The following is a 26036-nucleotide window of genomic DNA, read 5'->3' as shown; positions in this document are numbered from 1 at the left end:
TGAAAAGGACCAGGGTTTTGGATCACAGAGAATGAGCGAACATAGGACAGCAGAAAAACTTGGTTTTCTGAACCCAGAGTCTTCTGGATTCTAAGCTTATCTCTTCCAATCATGGTCTATTGTGTCCCTCTCTAAGTCTCAGTAATTTATAAAATGAGAACATCACCACCTAACTCCTAAGTTGCTATGAAAATGAAATCAATTTATGTATAGCACATAATAGACATTATAATTAACATTTTCTGATACCTCTGGCCTTCAAGAGCAACCTAAAATTACCTTAAAAATTACCACTTACTGAAGCACAGATATGTCCGTAGGGCTGTTGCCCCTAAATTAAATGGCCTCCATACTCATTTTAGCTTCTTTCTTATCATTCTTCTTTCACCTCCTCCCTTACTGTTGGTTCTCAGCTCTCACCACTAGCTACTGTCAGTAGAGCAGCTCCTCCCTGCTTTTTTATATGCTGCTTTTAATTTTATGGGGGCATAGAAACCAAACTGCTAAACTTGTTACAATAACATGTAATAATAAGAATAAATTAGTGCTGTGCAAGGGCTTAAGGATGAAAATGACTTGCTTCCTCCTTGTTCTTTAGTCAGGCTCTACAAAACTGAGGATGTTAGATAAATACGCTACTATATGGATATCAGTATTTTATATATTTTTTAAATGCGGAATCATTCAAATTTTAAAATAGTCAATGGTGGAACTTCTTCGCAGGGTAGTTATTATAAGAACAATAAGATCCAAACGTGGGCCCTGGCTGCTGTGGCTCAGTTGCAACAAAAGGTTGCTAGTTTCTAGGTTAGGCACAGGCCTAGGTTGCCTGGGAGGTGGGGGGGAGAGAGCAGGAGGCAGCCAATAGATGCTGCACTCTCACATTGATGTTTCTCTCTTCTCCCTTTCTCTCTCTCTAAATCAATAAACTAGTCTTTAAAACAAACAAATAAAGATCCAAAGTTGGCAACCAGGACATGAAAAAGCCAGAAGCTATAAAACTTTAGATTAACCAAACAAAAAGAGGTGGCAAACAAGAGTCTGGAGATTCAGAATAGGAAGGAAGGTTGGCCAGCCAAGAGCACCAGGTACGGGACAGACCCCTCTGTGCACCCTCAGGAAGACAGAGGGAAGAACAGAATGTCCATTGTTCCATAGTATTAAGAAAGTGGCCCCCATCACTGGCCAAGGGTGAGAAAGAGATGGTGGGGAAACATGACCTCTGGTAAGTTCTGAGGCTACATGTGTAAGTGCCTTTCTCACTAGCAGTTGGGGGTGGGAAAGGCGGTGCCTGGAACCTACAGCCAAAATAGGAATAGCCTTCCTCTTCTGAGATGACAGTAGGGAACAAGGCAACATATTAGTGGAACTAGTGGTTGAGTGCAAACACATGCTGGGAATGAGCTCTTGAAAACGGCTTTAATATCTGTGCCGGCAATGGCCTTGGAGCCAGGCTGTGTGAGTGCATTTAAACCTGCATTGGGCAACCAACATGCTGCACATCATGGCTGCTGCTGCTGCCTGGCTTTGCCTCTGTGCCCTGAGATCCCCTCCCTTCTGAAAAGACTGAGCTTTGGGAAGGGCCTGCAGAAGGACAGAAGGACATGGGGAAAGATTTACAGCACAAATTTCCAAAGGAAAACCCTCCCTTTACCTTTGGGAAACAATGACAAATAGGTCAGGGACTGAGATGTCAGGGACACTTATGTTTTCTTCAGGGACATTTCGGTTTTCTTCTTACTTTCTCTCATTTCGGTCATGCTGCTTTACAATTTACAAAGCTTTCCAACTTGCATTTCTCATTTGATTCTCTATAACAGTGATGGCGAACCTCTGACACGCGTGTCAGAGGTGACACGCGAACTCATTTTTTTGGTTGATTTTTCTTTGTTAAATGGCATTTAAATATATAAAATAAATATCAAAAATATACATCTTTGTTTTACTATGGTTGCAAATATCAAAAAATTTCTATATGTGACACAGTACCAGAGTTAAGTTAGGGTTTTTCAAAATGCTGACACGCCCAGCTCAAAAGGTTCACCATCACTGGTCTATAACATCCTCCTTGGTTACTGTACACACAATGTGAGGTGTGGGGAGCACTCCAATTTTACAAATAGGATAATGGAGATTGTCCAAAGGCAGATATTGAGAGAGAAGATAAAAATCCAGGATTCTCAGCTCCAACCCAGCTCTCCAGATTCCTGTCTGTTCTGGTCCAAGTGTTTATAGGACCCAATGTGTAACAGGTGTTTTCTTCTGTATTTAGCCTAAGCCTCTGCCTGCTTGAAGGGTTCTTCTTACCATTTTTAGCCTCTTATCCCCTCACTAGCAATGCCATTGCTCAGAAGGCACCCCCAACTGCTACCTGCCCTGCTGGGCCCCTCAAATAACTGGACCTTCTTTCTGAATCTCTGAGGAGGTCTGTCTTCTTGAACTTATAAGAAAAATCAGTATTCCAGGGAGATTAGCAACGCAAAGAAAGCCTGCCAAGTCAGGGAGAACAATGCTATTTACAGTTAGACTGACCTAGGTTCTAACATCAGCTTTGCCCAGGTATGAACCCTAGGCAAATTATTTTAGCTGCCTGAACCTCCATTTCCTCATCTATAAAATAGGGTTTTGTCTAGGGTAAATAAGATCCATAACACAATTGGTTCTTAAGATGTTGACTTCCCGCCCTGACCAGTATGGCAGTCGTCCCATGCACAGCATGGTTGCTGGTTCAAATCCTGAGAAGGGCACATGCCCAGGTTTCGGGCTCAATCCTTGGTAGGGGGCATGCAGGAGGCAACCGATTGATGTTTCTCTCTCATTATTGATGTTTCTCTCTCCCTTCTTCTCTCTAAAAATCAATAAAAATCTTTAAAAAATAGATTGATTTCCCTTCCCATCTCATTATCTGCTGTCTTCCCTCTAAGCTCCCCCTGACTTCCCCTTCACACAGCTCTACTCGATCACTCCACCCTCACAACTGTTCATGATCACATTTTGGAGGACTGATAAAACTACAGGATTTTCTAAAGCTGACTTATGGGCTTGGTAGGGCACAGTCAAGACTGGAATCAGGAAAGTCTCTAAGGACTATACGGTCATGTTAAGAGAGCTTGTGGGAACTGCCAGGTTCAGATCTGCAGCACAAAGCAGCTGGCGGAAGCCAGAAAGCATTGAATCTGCTTTGCCTTATTCATGGGAAAAGACCATCTCATGACAACGCCAGTAAAGCAAGTTCAGTTTTCCTCTCAATACAGGAGGCTGCCTATGTCAATCTCTTAGACATGGAGTAGAAGAGTAATCACCTCTAAGTTACCTGTAGTAAGGGTAAAAATAAGCCCCAAACTAGTTACTCTGTACCTTAGCCCAAGCTTGCCAGTTTGCCTCACTCACCGAGGCTGAACTCAGTCTGCGATTACAGGATCAGCACCAGCTGCCTCTGGGAACAGGGCTCACCTATAACAGAGAGGGAATTTAGTCAGGGTCCTACTCAGAATTTAGGCATGTGCAGGCATTCAAAGTCCCTGCCCTCACCCTGGTTGGTGTGGCTCAGTTGGTAGGAGCATCGTCCAGTACCCCAAAGAGTCATGGGTTCGATTCCAAGTTGGGGCATATACCTAGGTTTGATCCACAGCCCTGGTTGGTGGGGCCCGTGCGGAAGGCAACTGATGGATGTCTCTCTCTCTCTCCCCCCGCACTCGCTGAAAAATCAATGAAAATGTCCTTGGGTGAGGATTAAAAATATAAAATAAAGTCCCTGCCCTCACATGTCTTGCATTCTAGCAAAAGATAGGTTAATAAATAAATATATCATTGCAGGTCATTGTAAGTGCGGTCATTAAAAAAAAAAAAAAGCAGAGTAAAGGAAGAAAGAATGAGAATGAAGTCTATTTTTTAAAAATTTATCTTTACTGCTGAAAGTATTACAGATGTCCTCTTTTTCCCCCATTGACCCCTTCCACCCATCCCCAGGCCTTCACTGCACTATTGTCTGAGTACCCGGGTTATGCATATATGCATATAAATGCTTTGGTTAATCTCTTCTCGCAACCCCCCTCCCCCTTCCCTCTACGATTCATCAGTCTGTTCCATGCTTCCAGTATCTCTGGATCTATTTTGTCATCAGTTTATTTTGTTCATTAGATTCCACATACAGTGATATGATCATGTGATAGTTGTCTTTCTCTGACTGGTTTATTTTGCTTAGCATAATAACCTCCAGGTCCCTCCAAGCTGTTAATGAGGCCTATTTTAGGTAAAATGGTCAGGAAAGGCTTCTTCAAGAACTGACTACTAGACAGAGACCTGAATAAGTATGGGGTAAGATTTGCAAAGCTCTAAGGGAAGAGTGTTTTAGAGAGGGGGGAAATAACAAGTGCAAAGGCCCTGAGGCAATAGGCAAAAATAAGTTGATTATGCTTAAGGAGCAAATAAGTCAACAAGTCAATATAGCTAGAATGCAGTGATGGGAAGAATGACATACTAGATACACATGGAGAAATTACTCATTCTCCTTATTTTACGTATGAGAAAACTGAGCCTCAGAGGTTAGGTGACTTGTCCAATATCGAAGGATGTCAGTGGCAGAACTGGGAATGGAACTTGGGTCTTTGGAACAACTCTAACTCTCTCTCACTCCTGGGCCAGGTTTAGATAACCTAGAACCAAGCAGGGACAAACTTTTAAGTACTCTGAGATTACTTAGATAAGTTTCAGGTTTCTCTGATCATCCCTTCCTCTGCTGGGTGAGGGTGGCTGAAGAACAGAGAAACCTTATATATTACCTGGAATGTGGAATAAACATGACTTTGGGATAAGGAGAATAGGAGCACATGCCAGGCATTGCTGTAAACCCTTTGTTTGTATTACAACAATTTTGTAAGGTTGGTGTGTTGTTATATTTCCCATTTTACTAATGGGGAAATGGAGGTACAGAGACATTAAATAAATGTGCCCAGGTTACAAAGCTAATACTAGTAGATGATAGAGTTGGGACATGAACCCAGGAAATCCAGCATCTAAGGCTTGGCCTTCTAACCACACACTATGCCAATTCTCAAAAGTAGAAGTCAGGAAACATGTTCTCTAGTCCTAGCTGACATGGCTCAAAGACCCCACTTATACCCAAGCCTGAGATCGTCTCCATTTACTTGCAGTCCAGGCTTTTTACTGAATACCAGCTGAATGACTCCTGAGTCCTTCAGCCAGGTGGTTCCAGAGACTTCTCTAATTCTGTAGCTACTGGAATCACAAAGCTATGATGATAGCCACAAAAATAGCCATTTCATAGCCACTAACATTTAACGCACATTTTGAAATTAGACTAGGTACTAGGCTAAGCACCTTACATGTACTATCTTATTTCAGCGAGGGGAAAAAGAATTGTTCTAAGACACAGGTAGAGGGATCTGTGAGGGACTCTAGGCTTGAAAAAAAGAAAACACACGGAACTGAAGAATCCCTGTAAGCCAGGGTAAAGGAACTGGGAAGAGGCATTAGGGGGTTGGTGGTAAGGGCATAAACTATTAGCACCTTCAATTCAACATGTCAGTAGGCTGAACTCATCTCCTGTCTCCCACCTCCATGATTCAGCAAGTAGAATAACTGTTCTCCAAGTATTAGACTCCAAATGTTCATGTTCTCCAACTCCTCCTTCCCCATTCTCACAATTGCGAAGTCCTTGTGGGTTTTTTTGCTCTAAGAGCTCTGCATCCACACTGTTCTTCATTATTCCCTACCGTGTCAACTTCCTCTTGGTTAGGATCTCATTACCTCTTGCCTGCACAGCTAGAGTATTTCTTAAAATGTGCTGACATTATAAAGACAGACTGTTATAGTAGCCTCTTCCCTGGTCCTTATTTCACTAGTCTCCCTTCACTTCTCCTATTCCAATCCATTGGGCACACACTGTCAGACTAATGTTCCTAATGCTACTCTCCTGCTCAAAAAAAAAAAAAAAAAAAAGTCATGGCTCCCAACCACCTCAGACTCACTCCATAGGTATGCCATGATCTAGTCAACATCTGCCTTATGTCTACCTTGGGCCTTCCAAGCTCTCATACATTTTTTGTCCATGCCATTGTCTCACCTGAAATGCTTGTTTTCAGGCATTTTTTGGTGCGCTTTGTACATGTACTATGTATTTTGTACGTATTCAAATCCTTAATCTTCAAAGCCTAGAAACTCATTGAAGTTATCTTAAACCCATTCTCACCATTTTCTGTCATGTTCTTGAAACATCTCTGGCTGTGACTACATCTGGCTCTGGCCTCACCATTAGCTAAGGCCTCAGAACTATAGTCCCCCTGTTCCTTCTTGCTTATAAAGATTTGTACTGCTTCCAAAGAATGGAAACCTAGTCAGTTAGGATTTCTATTCTCATTCCTGTTACTCCAATCTTACACTGGAGCTCTTAACAAAAGACCTGGATTCTAATCTGAGCCTCAGATTCCTCAGCTACAAAATAGGGATATAATTCCCATCCTGCCTATAACAGAGGGATTTTGTGAGAATCAATATGGTAATAGAAAAGGGGGAAAGTTAGGATGGAAGACTCCCAGCCAGATCTTTATTTAACAGCTCTTTCTGTCAGCTGCAATACACTGAGTATATATAGAAGCCTTCTATCCAATCAATCAAAAATATTTCCTGGGCCTAGGTGGCCATGGCCATAGCTCAGGTTTAGGGGATACGAAGAGTGCAGGGATGAATGAGAACAGTCCTTATTCTTGGGCTCCTTGCAGTTCAGGGTGAGATTGTGTCAACTTCCTCCAAAGAACTACTAACAATATTAGGCAGATCTAACAGTTCAGAGTGCCATAAAAGTGGAGAAAGAAATGTCTGACTGGATGTGGCCTCAGAAGCTTCATAGAAGGAATAAGGACTTACTTAAGCCAGGTCTTGATGCAAGGTGATAGAAAGGCTTGGGCTACTCTGCGCCAAGCACTCAACTAGGCATTCTGCTATTAGCCCTCATGGTACTCTATGAAGCAGGGGATGGCATGTCCATTTTATAGCAAAGGTAACTGAAGATGGGTAAGGCTGTTTGTCATTCAAGGCCAAACAGCTAGTAAGTAGCAGAGCCAGGATTTGAACCTAGGTCTGCTTTACTTTACTTGAAAGCCTATGTGCTTCTTACTTACTTCATGGTCTGCCTTACTTGATTATGTAGCAACATGAAAGGAAGGACAGATAAAGTCCTATCTACCTCAAAATCCAATTATTTGAATGGGGGGAGGAGGGAAAGGAGGTTTACTGCTGCTATGTCTTCCCCATAAGACTGATCTTATGGCAGATTTAGGGTCTTATTAACTGGAATAGTCCAAGTATCTGGCAGAGAGCCTGGCAGGTATGAGACACTAAGAATTTGAGGAACATGTGAATGAATAAATGAATGAACACCTGCCCCAGCGCCCTGGTTCTGAGGTCTAAAAGTAAAGTCCAATATCTCAAGCTCCATGTTCTGACTCTCAGCCCCAGTACCTATAATATCATTTTTTACTAATCTGTTAGCTAAAGGTACGCTTTTTTCATTCTTATTTTCAGGAGTTGGGGAGAAGCAAGGAGAGGAAGGGATAAGAAGGAAAGATGGGCAGTTAACAGAGAAAAGAGAGGGAGCCCAGCTGGCGTGGCTCAGTTGGTTGAGTGTCATCCTGTGCACTGACAGGGTGCCAGTTCAATTCCTAGTCAAGGTACATACCTGGGGTTGCAGGTTCGAACCCTGTTTGGGGCATGTATGGAAGAGAACCGATAGATGTTCTCTCTCACAATGATATTCCTCTGCCTCTCTCCCTCTCATTCTCTCTCTCTCTTTCTCCCCCTCCCCACCTTCCTCCACGGATGTCCTCGGGTAAGGGTTTTAAAAAAGAGAGAAAGGGAGAGGAAAGTGGTGAAATCAGAAAAAGTAAAGGAGACAAAAAGGAAGAGGATGCCTAGGCAGGATTGAGATGTCTGAAGCCTAGACTTTGGGAAAGTTTATTTTTCCTTCTTGTTCCAGAACCAAGGATTTTTTATTTTTTTTTTAAGCAGCACTAGGAATTCATCCTAAATTTTAAATGAAGGGAACTTACTTGTCTAAACCTCAGACTAAATCGGTGCGCAGAAATAAAGTAAAGCTCCTCAGGGTTCCAATCCTCAGTTCTCACCACTGTCCTGCCCGAGCCCACCCCTCTCCTGGTTTAGGCTGAAGCCTGCAGAAGTCAGAAGACATACAGGTTCTTCCACTATTCCTCTGCTTCTTCTACAGGGGTTACTCCAGGCTAATAAGCCCTGGGAGTCTAACTGGCCTATGGATAAAGGGATACGGACCTCCTCTGGACCCTTCCCCACAGCACCATGCCATAAAAATGTATTGAACCATAAAAGGAAAGTGTTTCTCCTTTTCTGCTGAATTCCTCAAATGTGTGTAAATGAACTAGGATGAAGATGGAGGAATCAAGGTCCCTTTTCAGAACTCTCTAGATCAGTGGTTCTCAACCTTCTGGCCCTTTAATACAGTTCCTCATGTTGTGACCCAACCATAAAATTATTTTCGTTGCTACTTCATAACTGTAATGTTGCTACTGTTATGAATCGTAATGTAAATATCTGATATGCAGGATGGTCTTAGGCGACCCCTGTGAAAGGGTCGTTTGACCGCCAAAGGGGTCGCGACCCACAGGTTGAGAACCGCTGCTCTAGATCCTAGGTCCTAGTACAGATCAACCCTCTTTAGGTCTCATCTGCATATTGTACACACGTACTTTTCCTTCTTACTAAATTAGTGGAGAGAGCATTGGGCTAAGAATCAGAAAACCTAAAGGCTATTTTCAGATTTACCTCCAATTCACCATGTAACCCTGAACAAATCATTTCACCTTCCTGGACCTTAGTTTCCATATCTGTAAAATGAGGGTAATAGAACCTACTCTTTTGAAGGATCTGCTGATGGGTCAAACAGGGTTGATAAAACTATTTGGTTTGATGTGAACAGTAAAAGAAGTAACGATGGGATTGTCTCTTTTTAAAAGGGTGGTAGCTATACCATCTTTCAGTTAAAGGGATCTGCTCTGAGTGGAAGAATTAAGAAAAGCTGTGGCATACACAATGTCACTATCTGTACCTCCAAGACAGTCAGGCATTAAACTGTGACTAAAAATGCTCAAGAACTACATGCACACAAATCCCAGCAGGTCCAAGTAAAGAGAAAATGGCTCAGGGAAAGTAACAGAAAAGTAGTAATGACCAATTTAGTGCTGAAGAGCTCAGGCTCTAGAATCAGACACCTGGGTTTGAATCCCAGCTTAGTCTCTACTAGCTTTGTGACCTTAGGCAAGGTACTTACCTTCTGTGCCACAGTTTTCTTTATTTGTTTAAAATGGTTCCTGCGTCACAAATTTGTTATTGGGAGAAATAAATGAGAAAGCATAGGAAGGCCCTTAGCTCAGGGCCTGGCAAAAGTGACTCAATGACAGGAGCTGTTATTCCATTTAAGTACCACAAAGGTATGAATAAGAAGCAATAAAAAGGAATAGGAAAAAGGAAAGAAATGTACACTTGCCTTTCCTATTATGTATCATACCCTATGCCCAAAGTCTTAATTATTCTCATTTATTCCTAATAACCTTTTGAGGTCAGTACAATTATCCCCATCTTACAGGAGGAAACTGAGTCTTGGAAATAAAGCAACTTGTCTAGAATCACTCAGCTAAGGTAGAGAACTTACTGGAACCCAGAAATGATTCCAAAGACTGTGTTTTTCTAGTATATACATTGCACTCTCTAATGCTCAAAAATAAAGGAGCCCATGCATATCAAAGCAGGCACCAATAATAAAGTTTTAGGAAATGGACCAAATTTTCCCATTGTGTAGTTGATGAAGCAACTGCTAGTTTTGCATGCCTGGGAAAAAGATGAGCGGGGATAGAATACAAGTGTACCTTCAAGTTCCAGTGTTGCAGGACTTGACTTCCCAGGCTCTCCCCAAGGGGCTCTCAGCTCATTGTTGCAGTAAGAGAAGAGCTGGGCTTTTACAGAACTGGATACTATGCCCTTAAGGACAAAATATTCTAAGACAATCTAACAAACAGTCAAGAAGTCATAAGAGGTACCTGGGCTAAACCTGATCAAAACACCTTATACTGGAAGGGAATATGATGCTAGAACACCTTTGCAAGAATCAGCATGAACTGTGTCCTTGAGTATGTATACTGTCTCTATTTCTGGGAAGCACTTTACTATGTCCCAGATGACTGCAAGCTAACCTGGAAAAAGCACTCCTTCCCATGGTCCAGGCTATTATTTTGGAGCACTGCATAAAAAAAAAATAATAGGGCAGGTTCTACAGGAATATATGGAAACCAGGAATCTACAACTGGTGACTGGAGGGAAGAAGCCAGGAAGTGAATTAAGAGAAAATATTGGGAAGTACTGGGGTCTGGATTCAAAGGCTTTTGTTAGGTGAGGAACCAAGCAAAAGGCCTGGGAAAAGAGAAAGAGTGCTTCAGGGGGCTAAGAAGAGATCTGACAAAAGAAGTCATCGCCTATATTTGTAAAGCACATTTTTAAAAAATAGCATGTCCCTATAGAACCCTTGCTGTTTAGAGTAGAGCTATCTCCAGTGCCTGCAGGATGACTAACTGAAAGAGGTGCTGCTGAAGTGGTATCTTCCTCAGGAGAAGGGAAGGAAGATGGAAGCTGGCTCTATCGGCCTCTCGGGTGGCAACCAAGGCAGGCATGAGCAGCCACAGGTCATAATAAAAGCGTCATAGCTCCAAGGCTCAATCAGGCAGGGCTCACCTACAGGTGGCTTCAGACTGACTTCTATTGCAACCAGCACCTGAAGATGCACAACTGCCCACATCCATCAAGGAGTACAAGACTGGACATAGAGCAAATAGCCCTTGTCCCAATAGCCATACTTGCCAATCTATTTGTTAGTTCTGTTCCAGCTGACCCTAACCTCAAAGCTTTAACCACCTTAACCTTTATGAGGTCTGCTTTCAACAGTCTTGACCAAACTCCATTGTCTTGCAGTCCTACCACACTCCTCCCACTCACAAGGATACCTGACCTTGCCTCTTGTGACTGGCTCTATTGTGTGGTGGCCTGTGCCCTGGTATAAGAACCAACTGGTTGTGTTACCATGGGGATTAAAAATATGACAACATAATAAAAATGCAGCCAGTCACAAAATGACTCAGTAAAACCCTCCTCTACTCCCCAAGAAAGACAGGTCTCAGGATACCAGCATATCACAAACGGAAGCCCTGAAGGGCAGCTAACTTCTTAATGACAAGAGACATTAGGACTCTTGAGCCCAATCCATGTTCATGTCTGAGAACACTATGTATGCCATAAGTAGATGAAACTCAATCCAGGCAGTCTCTAGGCTGCCTGGAGGAATATCCAGAGAATATAACAGATGTGCAAGACAATAATACTTGCCTCTGCATTTTCTGAGCAGCGAACAGCATTTCTCCTTCCTCAGCTAAAACTGTCTCCAATTTCTCCCTCCTCCTTCCCTAGAAGAGCCAACCCACAGGAATCATCAAGGGAGGCACAAGTAATTACTGTTTTCTTTTCTCCATGCTAATGAGACAGTTGGATGGTTTCCCTTCCCCCTCCTGAGTTGGGAGCAAGAATCTAAGCCTTTGTAATCTATAACCAACACACCAAAGCTTGGGCCAGATAGTGCTCTGCAAACTGAACTGTGTAGAAGACTGCTTTCTGTCCCTGGTGAGACCAGAGCTGTAAGAGGCCCCACCACTTTACAGAAGGGGTGGTAAGACCAAAGTGGGGAGAGGATCTCTTCAAAGTTATAAAAGAAAAGCAGTGGCAGGGCCAGAATCAGTCTGCTTACTCCCAGTCAGGGCGCTTCCCACATCATCCAGACTTCTGACAGTAGAGAATGACTTTGGAAGTATCCTCAGTGTGGAACATGGAGCTCCAAGTTTCAAGTTCACATATCGGTTTTTGAATAGGTACTTAAAAAGCAAAGACAATGCAGCTCTGGTTGACGGCTCACTTGGTTGGAGCGTCATCCCCTGCATCAAAAGGTGGTGGGTTTGATTCCCAGTCAGGGCACATACCTGGGTTAGGGGTTCGATTTCTGGTCGGTGCATGCAGGAGGCGAACAATGGATGTTTCTCTCTCCCATCAATGTTTCCCTCTCTCTCTAAAATAAATTTTAAAAATAAAGCAAAAACATATCCTCAAGTGAGAATTTAAAAAAAAAAAAAGAAAAAGAAGCAATGACAATGCTCTGCAGATTTGGACTCAACCCAAGAACCTCAGTTTCAGTATCTGGGAGATAATGGCAATTTTACCCCCAAATTAAAATCATAAGTAGATGGCCAGGCAAAAAAAAAAAAAAAAAATCTGTGAATTCTAGTAGAAATTCAGTTGTTATGTGAAGACTATTAGATACCAAGGGTGGGGACTGCTCTTAGCCTTAAGAATGAACTTCAGGCCTTGGCCAGTATTGATCAATGGGTTCAGTTGTAGGTTTGAAACGTGGCCCCGGTATCTCTAAAAATCAATGGAGAGAATACCCTCTGGTGAGGATTTAAAAAAAAAGACTGAACTTCAGATCTGGTGGATAAAGGAGCTCCTGAGCATAGAACATCAGGACCTCGTTCTGGTAGCCCAATCCCTGTATTTCACAGATGAAGAAACTGAATCTAACACTATCAGGGGCTTCACAGAAGAGGACCCAAGGTGAAAGAGCAAGACTGAAGGATGCTATGGCCCAGAGCTAGCCACAGCCTGCCTGCCTAGCCAGGGTCAAAGAAAAAAGAAGACAGGGTCTCTGGGGCAGGGAATGAACATTTGCCAAGGCTGTGCTGAGAAGAAAATGGTTCAAATTTTTAAGCTGGAATAATTTGTAGAATCTAACAAGGCTTATTTTTTTTAACCTGGAGACTGGCTTCTGTCCGTCTGTAAAATCTCTTCCCTTCCTTCTCACTATCTATACTAACTCTATCATTTCAGGTGGGATACAGCAACTCAAACGATTTGAGCAACTCAAATCCAGTGCTCAAACTAATTCTAACTACAGGCAGGAAATATTTATTTATTTTTAATATATTTTCATTGATTTCAGAGAGGAAGGGAGAGGGAAAGAGAGATAGAAACATCAATGATGAGAGAGAATCACTGATTGGCTGCCTCCTGCACGACCTCTACTAGGGATCGAGCCCACGACCTGGGCATGTGCCCTGACCAGGAATCGAAATCATGACCTCCCGGTTCATAGGTCGACACTCAATCACTGAACTGCGCCAGCAGGGCCAGGCAGGAAATATTTTAAAGTCTTAGCTGTAACTCCCATCCCCTACCCATAGCCCCTGGATATCAACCATTCCTCCCTGTTCTCCTGTAACACAGAGTTGACTCTGCAGTTCCTTGTGGTATTCATGATATTGCCGGTGCTGACCACCAGGCTTTACTTCTAGAAGGCACAAAATCGTGTGCTCTTTCTATAAATGGGCCCAGGTCCATGTGGAAGCCTCTACCTTTGTCATCTGCCTAACACCTCAGGCCTGCTATGACTTAAGTCCAGTTCTGAATCCCAAGGCCAGAGAGTGCCTGCCAACCTGGACTTGCACTTGAGTTAGCCAACTCTCCCTACTCTTTTGCAGGGGAAGGCAGCATGATATCGTAGAAATATCATGCAGACATGGGCTTGAGCCCTGGCTCTGGGTATCATTGTCACTTAACTGTTCTCGTGTATCCTCGTAGAGCAGTGGTTCTCAACCTTCTTAATGCCGCGGCCCTTTAATACAGTTCCTCATGTTGTGGTGACCCCCAACCATAAAATTATTTTCGGTGCTACTTCATAACTGTAATTTTGCTACTGTTATGAATCATCATGTAAATATCTGATATGCAGGATGTATTTTCATTGTTACAAATTGAACATAATTAAAGCATAGTGATTAATCACAAAAACAATATGTAATTATATATGTGTTTTCCGATGGTCTTAGGCAACCCCTGTGAAAGGGTCGTTCAACCCCCAAAGGGGTCACGACCCACAGGTTGAGAACCGCTGTCTTAGAGCTTTGACCACTCTGTTTACTTGTCTATCTCCTCTACCACTCTCCCCTACTTGGAAACAGGGAATATTTAGTTGTTCCCCTGTACCCACCATGAGTTAGTCACTGAGTTCCCACATCTGTAAAACAGGGATAATATTACCTATATCATAAGTTATGAGAGAAAAGGATGGAGAAAATATGTAACTTGCCTAGATCAGTGCCTGGCCCTTCTTCCTCTAGTGCTGTGGTTCTCAACCTTCTGGCCCTTTAAATACAGTTCCTCATGTGGTGGGTGACCTAACCATAAAATGATTTTCGTTGCTACTTCATAACTGTAATGTTGCTAATGTTACGAATCGTAATGTAAATATCTGATATGCAGGATGGTCTTAGGGTCGTTCGACCGCCAAAGGGGTCGCGACCCACAGGTTGAGAACCGCTGCCCAAGTGTATCACGGATGCCCCAGGGCCAAGTGTTTGCCTGTACTGAAATAGACTGCCCATCCTAGAGACATCATGCCTTGCTGAACACCTCTAGGGTCAGCTGAAACTAACCCCCAGGGTCTGCTTCATTATAATAGACTTAGTGCCAGTTCCTGGGACCCAACTAGTAAAAATAGCTAGAGATATGACTATGAAGGTAGTGAATTTCAAGTAAATGAGGTGTGGGCTTATACTAATATTCTTAATTGAAAGGGAAGGGGTAAAGAAAAAAGGAAAAAACACAGGCAAAGGGAAAAGGAAAAAAGGGATGTGCTCTGAAGTTGGGTCTTAGAGAAGACATCTCAAATCCCAAGAAGTGGCTAAAGTAATTTGTACTGGAGTCTACAGAAGGGCCAGGATCTTGAAACAATTTGGTTGAGATCACATAGTAAGCTGAAGGGAGAAATGAGTTTGGAACCTACCACTGTGGTCTCCTCATCCAGTGTTTTTTCTTCTATTCTAAAAGATAGATGCACAATGTTCTGGGGAAAAAGGAGTGAAGGATAGGGGATACAGTGTAGTTGGCAGGAGGAAGCACATAAAAGATATTAAGGGGTACTTATACAGTTTCTGGCTGGGAGAGGTGATCCAGCCTTTAGTTTTGCAGGGGCCTAATATGCCCTGGAGGTTAAAGGCTAGGAATAAACTCAATTTGGGCAGAACAGGTACCACTAATTAGGAAAGGGCACAGGGTGTCCTCAAAGTATCATGGGCCCCTCTCCACACCACCAACTGCCATGGGTGATGAAAACACTCTGCATATCCATGCTCAACTTCTCAACTCAAACTATGTTACAGGTTTTCTAGGATCTCTCTTTCCCATTAGAGGGCCCTCAGATTTTTAAACTGGGGTGAAGTATAGAGAAGTGGCAGACTAAGAGCTCTGTGACATGAGGAAGAATCTGATTGATTCTTTTTGTTGTTGTCATCCTATTCACTATATTCACCTGCCTTCTGGGAATTTAAGTGATTGTTACCCAAGGTCACACAGCTAATAAGGACAAATCAGTACTTGCCCGTATCCTGTGCCTTTTGTGACCATGGTGACTTTCAGCATATCTGGCCTTTGCAAAGTTTTGAGAGGCAGATGGGATAGGTGTTCTCTGATTAATCATGCTGTCTCTTTTTCTAAAAAGTCTCATTTGACACCTCCAATCCATTTCAGGCCTAGTCCTGATATTTATCGTCTCTTACAGAACTTTCATAATTTACTTCTAACTCAGAGGTCAGCAAACTTTTTCTGTAAAGAACAAATAGTAAATATTTTAGATTTTGTGGGCTTATATCAGTCTCTGTAGAGTCAACTCTACCACTGTAGTATGAAAGCAATCATGGAGGAACAAATGAGCGTGGCTGTACTTCAGAACTTTACGGAAAGAGGCATCAGACTGAATTGAGCCGACAGCCCACAATTTGCTGACACCTGTTCTAATGCACTGTTTCCAATCACTGTCTCCCAATGCATCATACTCTCTCATAGCCTTGCACCCTCATTGGATACCCTCTGCCTGTAGGATAAAGTTTAAATTCTACCCTCATTCTCTACCATATCCTTCCCTGCACACTGTACTCAAACTTTTTACCTTTACCCATGCTGTTTCCTACCACCTGCAATGTCCTTCTCCCTTCCTCTGCCAATATTGCCTATTCAGTGACAAACTCAAATGCCAACACCTGTGAGAAGTCTTTGCTTGTTCTGCTTTACATAATTAGTCATACTTTTATGACTGTCACTCACTCACCACTGCCTCCCCACTTCCACACAATTCTAAGCTTCTCAGGGGCAGGGGTAAGTATCTTAATTCTGTATCTCTTGCAGTACCTAACATAGCACCCAGTGTCTGCTGACAGGTCAGGCTTCTAGGCTGAGCAGAGGTCACTAGAACGTAGGGGTATTTGGTTCAACAGAACTATGAAATGACTCACAGCATTAATGAGACTTCAATCTGCCTCAAGGGCTGCCCCCTCTCCCTCCTCATCATGTTCCTTGGTCTGGCCCGGTAACTAGTTAAGGGTCAAGATCAGGCATTTCTCTAGATGACTCTACCCTGTGCTGAGATGTGTGAAGAGAATATCCTATTTTCAGAGCTCCTTGTCCCTGACCTCAAATCGTATCCTTAATATCAGCCATAAACTGAACCTAGATCCAGATTTAGCCCTAGAACAGCAGACGGCCTTCTAATAAGAGCAGGTTCCCAAAGGCAGGGTATTTTACCCAAGGAAGGGCTCGGTAGACAATGCAGTCTGACCTCAACTGGAGAGAGAACACAAAGGTATGTGACAGGGACCATCAGGGGCCTCATCTCTGAACGCAAAGGGACCTCCGCGGAGATGAGGCCCCTGAGCGAGCCTGCAGCCCGCAAGTACGGCTGCCCCAGCGGGGAGCCGCGAGGCCGGACTAAAATGCTAACGGGGAAACAAAACCAAAACATAAAAGAATGATTCTCCCAAGCCCAGAACAGAACAACATTCCATCTGGGGAGGTGAGCTCGTCACAGGCATGGGGTACTTAGCATATCTGCCATTCTAGGATCACAGCCGTCAAGGTTTAATTAGAGTAATTAGAGTTAAAAATGTAATTTCACTTCAGGGGTATTTTGAACCGATTCCATTAATTTCTTCTTTTAAAAGAACAGAGAAAGGAGGGGTAGGCTGAGTGGAACAGAGGATTTTGCCATCAGAGAAGCAAAGCCATGTGCCGGGCTAGATGAGCTTTCAAACCACTGCCAAAAACCCCCATCCAGCACCTTTGTAAGTTTGGCTCAGAGGACAGAGAGCTGCTGCTCATCAGCTTCCTCCCTGAAACTAAGTATCAGTTGGCACCTACTAATAAATTCACCTCCTTCTCCCCACCTGTGGCTCCTGTGTTACTGCCACTCAGTGGTTACTATTACAATCCTAAATCTGGCAAGGGGCTAGGACTTAGGGCTGCTAATATGATTTGTTCCATGATAGAAATTGCTCTAATGTCCCCTCCATTATCAAGAGTTCCTGGACACATCTTTAAGCTAGTTCCCGCATCTGAAGTACCCTCCTTGCCTTGTCTGCCTCAACTCTTACTCTTCCTTCAAAGTACAGATCAAAGTTATCTTCTCCAGGAAAACCCACCTTCATGCCTCTGTAATCCCAGAGTCCCTTGCACAGGCCTCTATTAAGGCACACACAGAATATAGTGATTTGTTTCCTGTTTGACTCTGACGCTAGATGGTGAGGTCTTTCAGGGCAGGGACTGGGTCTTCATCTGGGAATCCTTACCACTAGCGTGCTCTGACACATAGGAGATACTCAACCAATATTTGCTGAAGACACAACTATAGGGGGAATTTGGTCTGACCACACTGGTAGCTGAATGTGTTAAGCATGCAGGTTCTACAACACCTAGAAATATCCATGAGTCCCTTCCCCCGCCTCCCACAGGGCCAGTTCAGAAACCTGACTCTGCACTGCATGCAGGAGGAAGCCTTCCCATTGATCCCAAATGATGATTGATCTCTCCCATTAGAGCCTGCTCATTCCGTAGGGACCTTGGAAAGGAGATGAAAAGCAAAAGCAAGCAAAGCCTATCCCCCCATCCTCCTCACCACTGGTTTTAAAGAATTTCCTCCAATCTTTGAAGGGCTCTAGTCTAGAAGGATACGTATGATCCTAGTTGAGAACAGTACATCAATTTGGAATCAGTGTTGTAAATAATCACAAACGCTGTAGTGTAGTACAATAGAGAACACGCTGTGTGATACATAGGGCAGCCAAGTCACTTCACTTGTTTGAGCTTCAGTTTCCTTTTCCAACCCATTCAGTAGGTTGTTAGGAAAAATAAAAGCAGCTTAACCCAATATTTAACACTTAGTAGGTATTCGAGAAGATCACCTATACTAATAGAAAGGAAATGCTAATTAGACCGGGATCCCGGACATCTTCCAACCGTCTGACTTCCTTCTGGACAAAGCTACGATGGTGGGGGCCAAGGCAGAGGCAGTTAGGGGCGATCAGGCCAGCAGGGGAGGGGAGCTGAGGGCCACCAGGCTGGCAGGGGAGGGGAGCTGAGAGCCACCAGGCCAGCAGGGGAGGGGAGCTGAGGGCCACCAGGCCAGCAGGGGAGGGCAGTTGGGGGCCACGAGGCTGGCTGGGGAGGGCAGTTGGGGGCCATCAGGCTAGCAAGGGAGTGGTTAGGCAGCGATCAAATTGGTAAGCAAGCAAGCAGTTAGGAGCCAGTGGTCCCAGATTGCGAGAGGGATCCCAGATTGGAAAGGGTTCAGGCTGGGCTAAGAGTACCCCCCACCCCCCACCCCACCACCAGGCCTCTAGTATTATATAGTTTATAAAGCTGGGGAACACATATCAAAGGAAGGTGGACACAAGTTAACCATTTCCCCATTTGCTCAGAGCCTGCTGGTCCCATCGGAGGAAGTCTACACCACCAGAACTGTTGTGTTGACAAGTGTAACCAGATCCATTTAACGGTAATCAGATTCTCCCTAGCTAGGAGCTCTCCTCAGGCCTCCTCACAAGCTCCCCAGGCCTGGATGCAGGCCCATATCGATCCACTTCTAATTAGGAGCCAAGTCAGTGCTTCTGACAGAAGGTCAGGGCCTAGGCTGCCTCTGCTGGCCTCTGGCCAAAGACTGAAATGCCCTGCTCAGAGTAGGCCCAGAGAAGGAAGACATTTTTGATAGAAAAGGAGCTCAGACTGATTTTATCATAAAGCAGCCTAAAATTTAGAGTTGAAAGGGTCCTTTATGAGAATGAGCTTTGTTATAATACAGCTGAAAAAGTTGAGGTCCAGCCCTAGCCAGTTTGGCTCAGTGGATAGAGCGTCAGCCTGTGGAATGAAGGGTCCAGGGTTCAATTCCAGTCAAGGGCACATGCCTGGGTTTCGGGCTCAATCCCCAGTAGGGGGCATGCAGGAGGCAGTCAATCAATGATTTTCTCTCATTACTGATGTTTCTATCTCTCTCTCTCCCTCTCCCTTCCTCTCTGAAATCAATAAAAATATATCTTAAAAAATCCTATCTAATAAAAGAGAAACATGGTAATTAGCGTACGACCGCTACCCTTCCCATTGGCTAATCAGGGCAATATGCAAATTAACTGCCAGCCAAGATGGCGGCCGGCAGCCAGGCAGCTTGAAACTAACATGAGGCTTGCTTGCTTCAGTGATGGAGGACTCCAATGTTCCCCACCTGCAGCTGCAGGCCTCTGAGCTGCAACTCTAAGCAACTATGTTACAAATATAGAAACTAAACAAAACCCCAGAAACCTGCTTTAGTCCTCCGGGCTTCAGCCAGCAGGATCGCAACATTGTTTCAAATCAGAAGGTAAACAAAGGCCAGAAACCTGCTTTCAGCAGCGGAGGCCTAAGAGCTGGAGCCAAGCCTCAAAGCTAAAGCTGGCCCAGAATAAAAAGAAAAAAAAAGAAAAAAAGGAGCAGTTGGGAGCTTCAGTCACCCGCCAGCCTGAAAACAGCCCTCAGCCCCTCACCCAGACTGGCCAGGCACCCCAGTGGGGACCCCCACCCTGAAGGGTGTGTGACCAGCTGCAAACAGCCATCATCCCCTCACCCGGGCTGGCCAGGCACCCCAGTGGGGACCCCCACCCTGATCCAGGACACCCTTCAGGGCAAACCAGCCGGCACCCACCCGTGCACCAGGCCTCTATCCTATATAGTAAAAGGGTAATATGCCTCCCAGCACCGGGATCAGTGTGACAGGGGGCAGAGCCCAAACCCCCTGATCGCCCTGAGGCTCTGTGTGTGACAGGGGGCGGGGCCACAACCTCCCTATCCGCCCTGCTCTGTTCATGACAGGGGAAGGCGCCCCAACCCCCTGATCAGCCCTGCTCTGTGCCTGATAGGGGGGAGCTCCCCAACCCCCTGATCACCCTGCAGCTCTGTGTGTGACAGGGTGCAGCGCCCCAACCCCCCCCCCCCCATGGGCCCTACTCTGTGGGTGATAGAGGGCGGCGCCCCAACCCCCCTCCCCACAGGCCCTGCTCTGTGTGTGATGGGGTAGAGCCATAACCTCCCCATCAGCCCTGCCCTGAGTGTGACAGTGGCGGTGCCCCAACCCCCTGATCGGCCCTGCTCTGTGGGTGATAGAGGGCGGCACCCCAAACCCCTGATCCGCCCTGCTCTGTGCATGACAGAGGGGAGCTCCCCAACCCCCCTGATGGGCCCTGCTCTGTGCGTGACAGGGTACAGAGCCCCAACCCCCCTGATGGGCCCTGCTCTGTGAGTGACAGGGGACAGCGCCCCAACCCTGATTGGCCCTGCTCTGTGCGTGACAGGGGGTGGCGCCACAACCTCCCCATCGACCCTGCCTTGAGTGTGACAGGGGGCGGTGCCCCAACCCCCCAATCGGCCCTACCTTGAGCGTGACTGAGGGTGGCATCACAACCTCCTGATCCGCCCTGCTCTGTGCATGACAGGGGGCGGCGCCTCAACTCCCCAATTGGCCCTGCTCTGAGCCCGACCAGGGACTGCACCTAGGGATTGAGCCTGCCCTCTGCCACCCGGGAGCAGGCCTAAGCCAGCTGGTCGTTATCTCCCGAGGGGTCCCAGATTGTGAGAGGGCACAGGCTGGGCTGAGGGACCCCCTCTTCCCCCCGAGTGCACAAATTTTTATGCACTGGGCCTCTAGTCCTATAGAATAAAAGAGAAACATGTAAACTGACCATCCCTCTGCTACATTCACCAGCCAATCACGAGTGAGTATGCAAATTAACCCAACAAAGATGGTAGGTTAATTTGCATACACAGGCACTGGGCAGAGAGCAGAGTGGGAGAGCCGGCAGAGAGTGGAGCGGCTTGGGGAACTTGGCTCCCCAAGCCACTAGACGGAGAGCAGAGAGGGAGAGCTGGTAGCTTGAAGGACTTGGCAGAGTGGGAGGCCATGGGACAGAGACAGAGCAAGAAGGGAAAACCAAGAGTATGGGGAGCACCAGGAATTCTGGGAATAGTAGTTCTGATGGCAGCCCCAGGACCTGAAGCAGAAGCCTAGAGCGTGGGGAGCACCAGGAATGCTGGGAATCGTAGTTCAGATGGCAGACAGATCTCCTAGACACTAGAACAGCGGTTCTCAACCTATGGGTCACGACCCCTTTGGCGGTCGAATGACCCTTTCACAGGAGTCGCCTAAGACCATCCTGCATATCAGATATTTACATTACGATTCATAACAGTAGCAACATTACAGTTATGAAGTAGCAACGAAAATAATTTTATGGTTGGGTCACAACATGAGGAACTGTATTTAAAGGGCCAGAAGGTTGAGAACCACTGCACTAGAGCAAAGTGAGCCTGGAGCAAGTTACTGTTGTGGTGGGGGATGGAGGGAAAGCAAAGGTGAGAGACATAAGTAAAATCAGAGTGTCTAGGAAAAATTAAAGGGAAGATATCCTAAAACTTCCAGGAAATCTCCATCAATGAAGCAAAGGAAAAAAAAAAATGCCTTTATTATTCTGTAAGCAACAAACCAAACTGAGTTGGGGTCTCAGACAATTCGCTCATAAGATTGCAAAGACAGACAGAAACTCCTGGATTGGAGAGGGCTCCCCTGAGGGCTCCCAGATTGGAGAGGGTGCAGGTCAGGCTGAGGGACCCCGACATCCCCCAGTGCACGAATGTCATGCACCAGGCCTTTAGTAAATAAATAAGAACATTAAAAAAAAAAAAAAGAAAGAAATTGAGGTCCAAAAAAAGAAAAGATAACTTATCCAAGTTGATACAGGAAGATAATACAGATCTTACTTCTAGTTCTTTCCTCTCAATTACAAGTTTCCAATCTGGCTACACAACAGAGATTCAGGGAATTTGTTAAAAATAGTTTGCCCAGCCGGTATGGCTCAATGGTTCAGTGTTGACCTATGAACAGTGTGATTCCCGGTCAGGATACATGCCCAGGTTGCAGGTTCAATCCCCAGTGGGGTGAGTGTAGGAGGCAGCTGATCAATGATCCTCTCTCATCACTGATGTTTCTATCTCTCTCTCCCTCTCCCTTCCTCTCTGAAATCAAATGCTACCAACTTCTAGGAGCTTCCAAGATTTCTACCAGTTAGAAGGTATCTCTCAAGGACCAAGAGCTGCCCTTGCCACCACCAACATGGAGACGCTGGAATCCCATTCTTAGTGCTGGAATGCCCCAACCTGAAGCTGAACCTGGGTACAAATGCTCTAGGCCAGTGGTTCTCAACCTTCTGGCACTTTAAATACAGTTCCTCATGTTGTGACCCAACCATAAAATTATTTTCATTGCTACTTCATAACTGTAATGTTGCTACTGTTATGAATCGTAATGTAAATATCTGATATGCAGGATGGTCTTAGGCGACTCCTGTGAAAGGGTCATTCGACCACCAAAGGGGTCGCGACCCACAGGTTGAGAACTGTTGCCTAGGCCATGACAGTGTATGCTCTGGTAGTGGTGTCTTACTTCCTCATTACAAAGGAATCACTTATGATGCTATTGGTGAACCTCCAAGTGCTGGCTCTATGACTGATAAACATGGCATCAGAGACCACTCGCTTTCTTGGCCTACAGCAGTGATGGCGAACCTATGACACGCGAACTCATTTTTTTGGTTGAATTTTCTTTGTTAAATGGCATTTAAATATATAAAATAAATATCAAAAATATAAATCTTTGTTTTACTATGGTTGCAAATATCAACAAATTTCTATATGTGACACGGCACCAGAGTTAAGTTAGGGTTTTTCAAAATGCTGACACGTCGAGCTCAAAAGGTTCGCCATCACTGGCCTACAGGGTAAATGGACAATATATTATGGTAGGACTCGCATCCAGCTTCCTGTTTACAATGGGAGGTTTAGGTTTCATAATCCTAGACCAATACAATGCTCCAAACATTCCAAAACTCAATAGATTTCTTTTTCTATTCACTGGATTTATCTCTGTCGTACTGAGTTTTTTCATGGCTAGAGTATCAGAATGAAACTGCCGGGCTATCTGATGGGTAGCATGCTTTTTGAGAAGAAATCTGTGGATACTGGATGTGTTCCTGTTAATGAAGTTTTAAAGGCTGTACCAAACCTCTGATATGAAATATGGAAAAGGATGAAAAGCATCAGAGAAGAAGCATTTAGTAGAAACATGGGAGCATATCAAGGCTCAGACTACAATATCTTCTTGGTATCAGAGACAAATATATCACAGTGGTTTTTTTCCTGCTGACCTACATTGATATACCAATGATGTTAAGTGCCATTTTCTTCTCAGTTTTTAATTTCTTAAAGAAAATATACTCCATTTCTACACCTATAATATTAAATAGTGATTATTCTTTTACAACCCTCAACATTTTTTGGAGATGACATTTCTTTCAGAAATTAATGTAAAATCAGGAAGCAAGATCTATAAGCTGAGAACTCAGGACAGCTTATCAGCTTTACCTGTGGTGCCTTGCCTTTAAAGAGTATGTGACAGTACATTACTTCAGATGGGTATGTAAAACTGTTTCCTAAACAGGTGTATGAAAGGAGCAGAAATAAAGAATTTTTATAACTGTAGCGTTTAACATTCAACCCTATACGATGGGTACTGATACACCTATATTTCTGTCATTCATTCTGCCAGGCCTATTACAATGACACAAGGAAAACAGGGATAAGTAGCACACTGTCCCCTAGCTTATATGGTCTCTATACCAGTGATTTTCAACCTTTTTCATCTCATGTCACATATAAACTAATTACTAAAATTCTGCGGCACACCAAAAAATATATTTTTTGCTGATCTGACAAAAAAAAGGGTATAGTTTTTATCCATTCACACTGAATGACTACTGTTGTGTTGGATGTCATTTTTTTTATTTGATAATCTAAGGGAAAAGAGGTTGATGCCACCCTGACTAAACAGTCAGGTGTTGAATGTTTAAAAATTCTTGCAGCACACTGGTTGAAAATTGCTGTTCTATACTATAAATGAGAGGAGTTTTGGGTGTGATGGAACACCAAAATACAACTATAAAAGTAGAAGCAAAATACAAAGATCAAAATAAATTCTGCTTATGGAGCAATCAGGGAAAACTTTGTTGAGGAGGTAGCAATTGAACTGTATGAAAGATGAGTAGGAGTTTGTCACATAAAGAGGAAAGTGAGTTGCCCAGCCAGTGTGACTCAGTGGTTAAGCATTGACCCCATAAACCAAGAGGTCACAAGTTCCATTCCTGGTCAGGGCACATGCCTGGGTTCTGGGCTCAATCCCCAGTAGGCGGCATGCAGGAGGCAGCCAAGCAATATTTCTCTCTCATCAATGTTTCTATCCCTCTATCCCTTCTCCCTTCCTCTCTCTCTAAAAATCAATAAAAACATTTAAAAAAAAGGGGGAGTTACTAGAACTTTCTATTCCGAGGGAACTGCTAAAACAAAGTCATTCCACTGAGCAGGAGCACAAGGAAGCAGTGGGTGTTAAACACCAGGCAGCTGACAGAAGGCAGCAAAATGAGGTGGCACCAGACTATATGAACCCTGTAGCCAAGTCCAGTATTGAGATTTTATCCTTTCCAACCTGGGGTGAGAGTAAAGAGGCAGCGATTTAAAGACATCTAAACTCCCTTATTTAGTTGTCCTACTTAGAGCAAGTCTCCTCAAAAAACGTGGAAAACATGTCCAATCCCAGATTGCGCCTATTGTACTGGCATTATAAGAATTTCAGAGTGAGGAGAAGGGCAACAATGAGAGAAAAACAAAAGATAAAGGATGGAGGAGGGGTGATGCAGAAGGGAAAGGTAGTAAGGCTCAAGGAGGAAGAAGCCTGAGGGGAGGGAACAGGAGAGGGAAAGAAGCAAGGAAAGCACAAGGCGGGACAGATCTAGCTTGGCATTGAAGCTCCATCTGCTTAGCTGCCTTCTACATCTTTCTAGGTAGAAAAAATAAGGTCAATCTGACGCTAGTGACAGAAATAGACCCTTTGCACCAAGATGAGGCTGAGCATGCTACTAACTGCCACCTCTACTGCCCCTCTGCTCACAATGATGCGACTGTTTCAAGAAGTGAAGTTCACCATCCCAAAGTAAGCCAGGGAAGCCCCTTACCCCATACCATTGGAGCATGTGAGGCAGGAGTACCAAAGGTATGGAGTTTAAAGTGGGGCCTGCCCAGGACCTATGCCTGCTGCTTAGGGTCCTAGAGAAAAACTCTACTTCCTTCTCTGGACCTTAGTTTATCTGCAAAACAAGGGGAGCAAATGAGAAGCTAAGGGCTGAGATTGCCTGTAAGTTTAGTAGTTGCTTCCAACAGACGGTGATGTTTAATGTGGGAATTATCCTAACCTTTCAACTCTTAACTTCACTCTTTCCACTCCGAGCTATATGGCCAGTCTAAAGCTAGAGAGGAGCCAGGCCCAGAATGGCAGCCATCCCTGACACCATCATCTATTTGGCCCTGTCCAAAGTCTAGTTCCTGCCCAGACCTGTTTATTTCATAGGTCACGAACAGATGCTCAGGCACAAAGATGTGTTTTGTCTGACTCACACAAGTTTATTTAAAAACCTCTTAAGGCCCTAGCAGGTTTGGCTCAGTAGATA

General features: G+C 44.6%; 1 protein-coding gene across 3 annotated transcripts in view; it reads right to left on the bottom strand.

Annotated features, from left to right (window-relative positions):
• RALY (RALY heterogeneous nuclear ribonucleoprotein) overlaps positions 1 to 26036 on the bottom strand; it is a 90904-nt gene that overhangs the window by 46529 nt on the left and 18339 nt on the right. The window contains exon 2 of one of the 3 annotated variants that reach the window (XM_059705909.1): positions 3358 to 3453. The exons of 1 other annotated variant lie outside the window; for it this stretch is intronic. The gene's annotated coding sequence lies outside the window, so the exon portion shown is untranslated. The remainder of the gene's footprint in view (positions 1 to 3357; positions 3454 to 26036) is intronic. One more of the 3 variants, XM_059705908.1, reaches the window with a different exon arrangement.

This window comes from Myotis daubentonii, chromosome 8 (assembly GCF_963259705.1).
Source record: "Myotis daubentonii chromosome 8, mMyoDau2.1, whole genome shotgun sequence".
In the NCBI taxonomy this organism is placed as follows: Eukaryota; Metazoa; Chordata; class Mammalia; order Chiroptera; family Vespertilionidae; genus Myotis; species Myotis daubentonii.
Note: the sequence above shows the minus strand (reverse complement) of the source record. Positions and strands in the feature narration are given on the sequence as shown.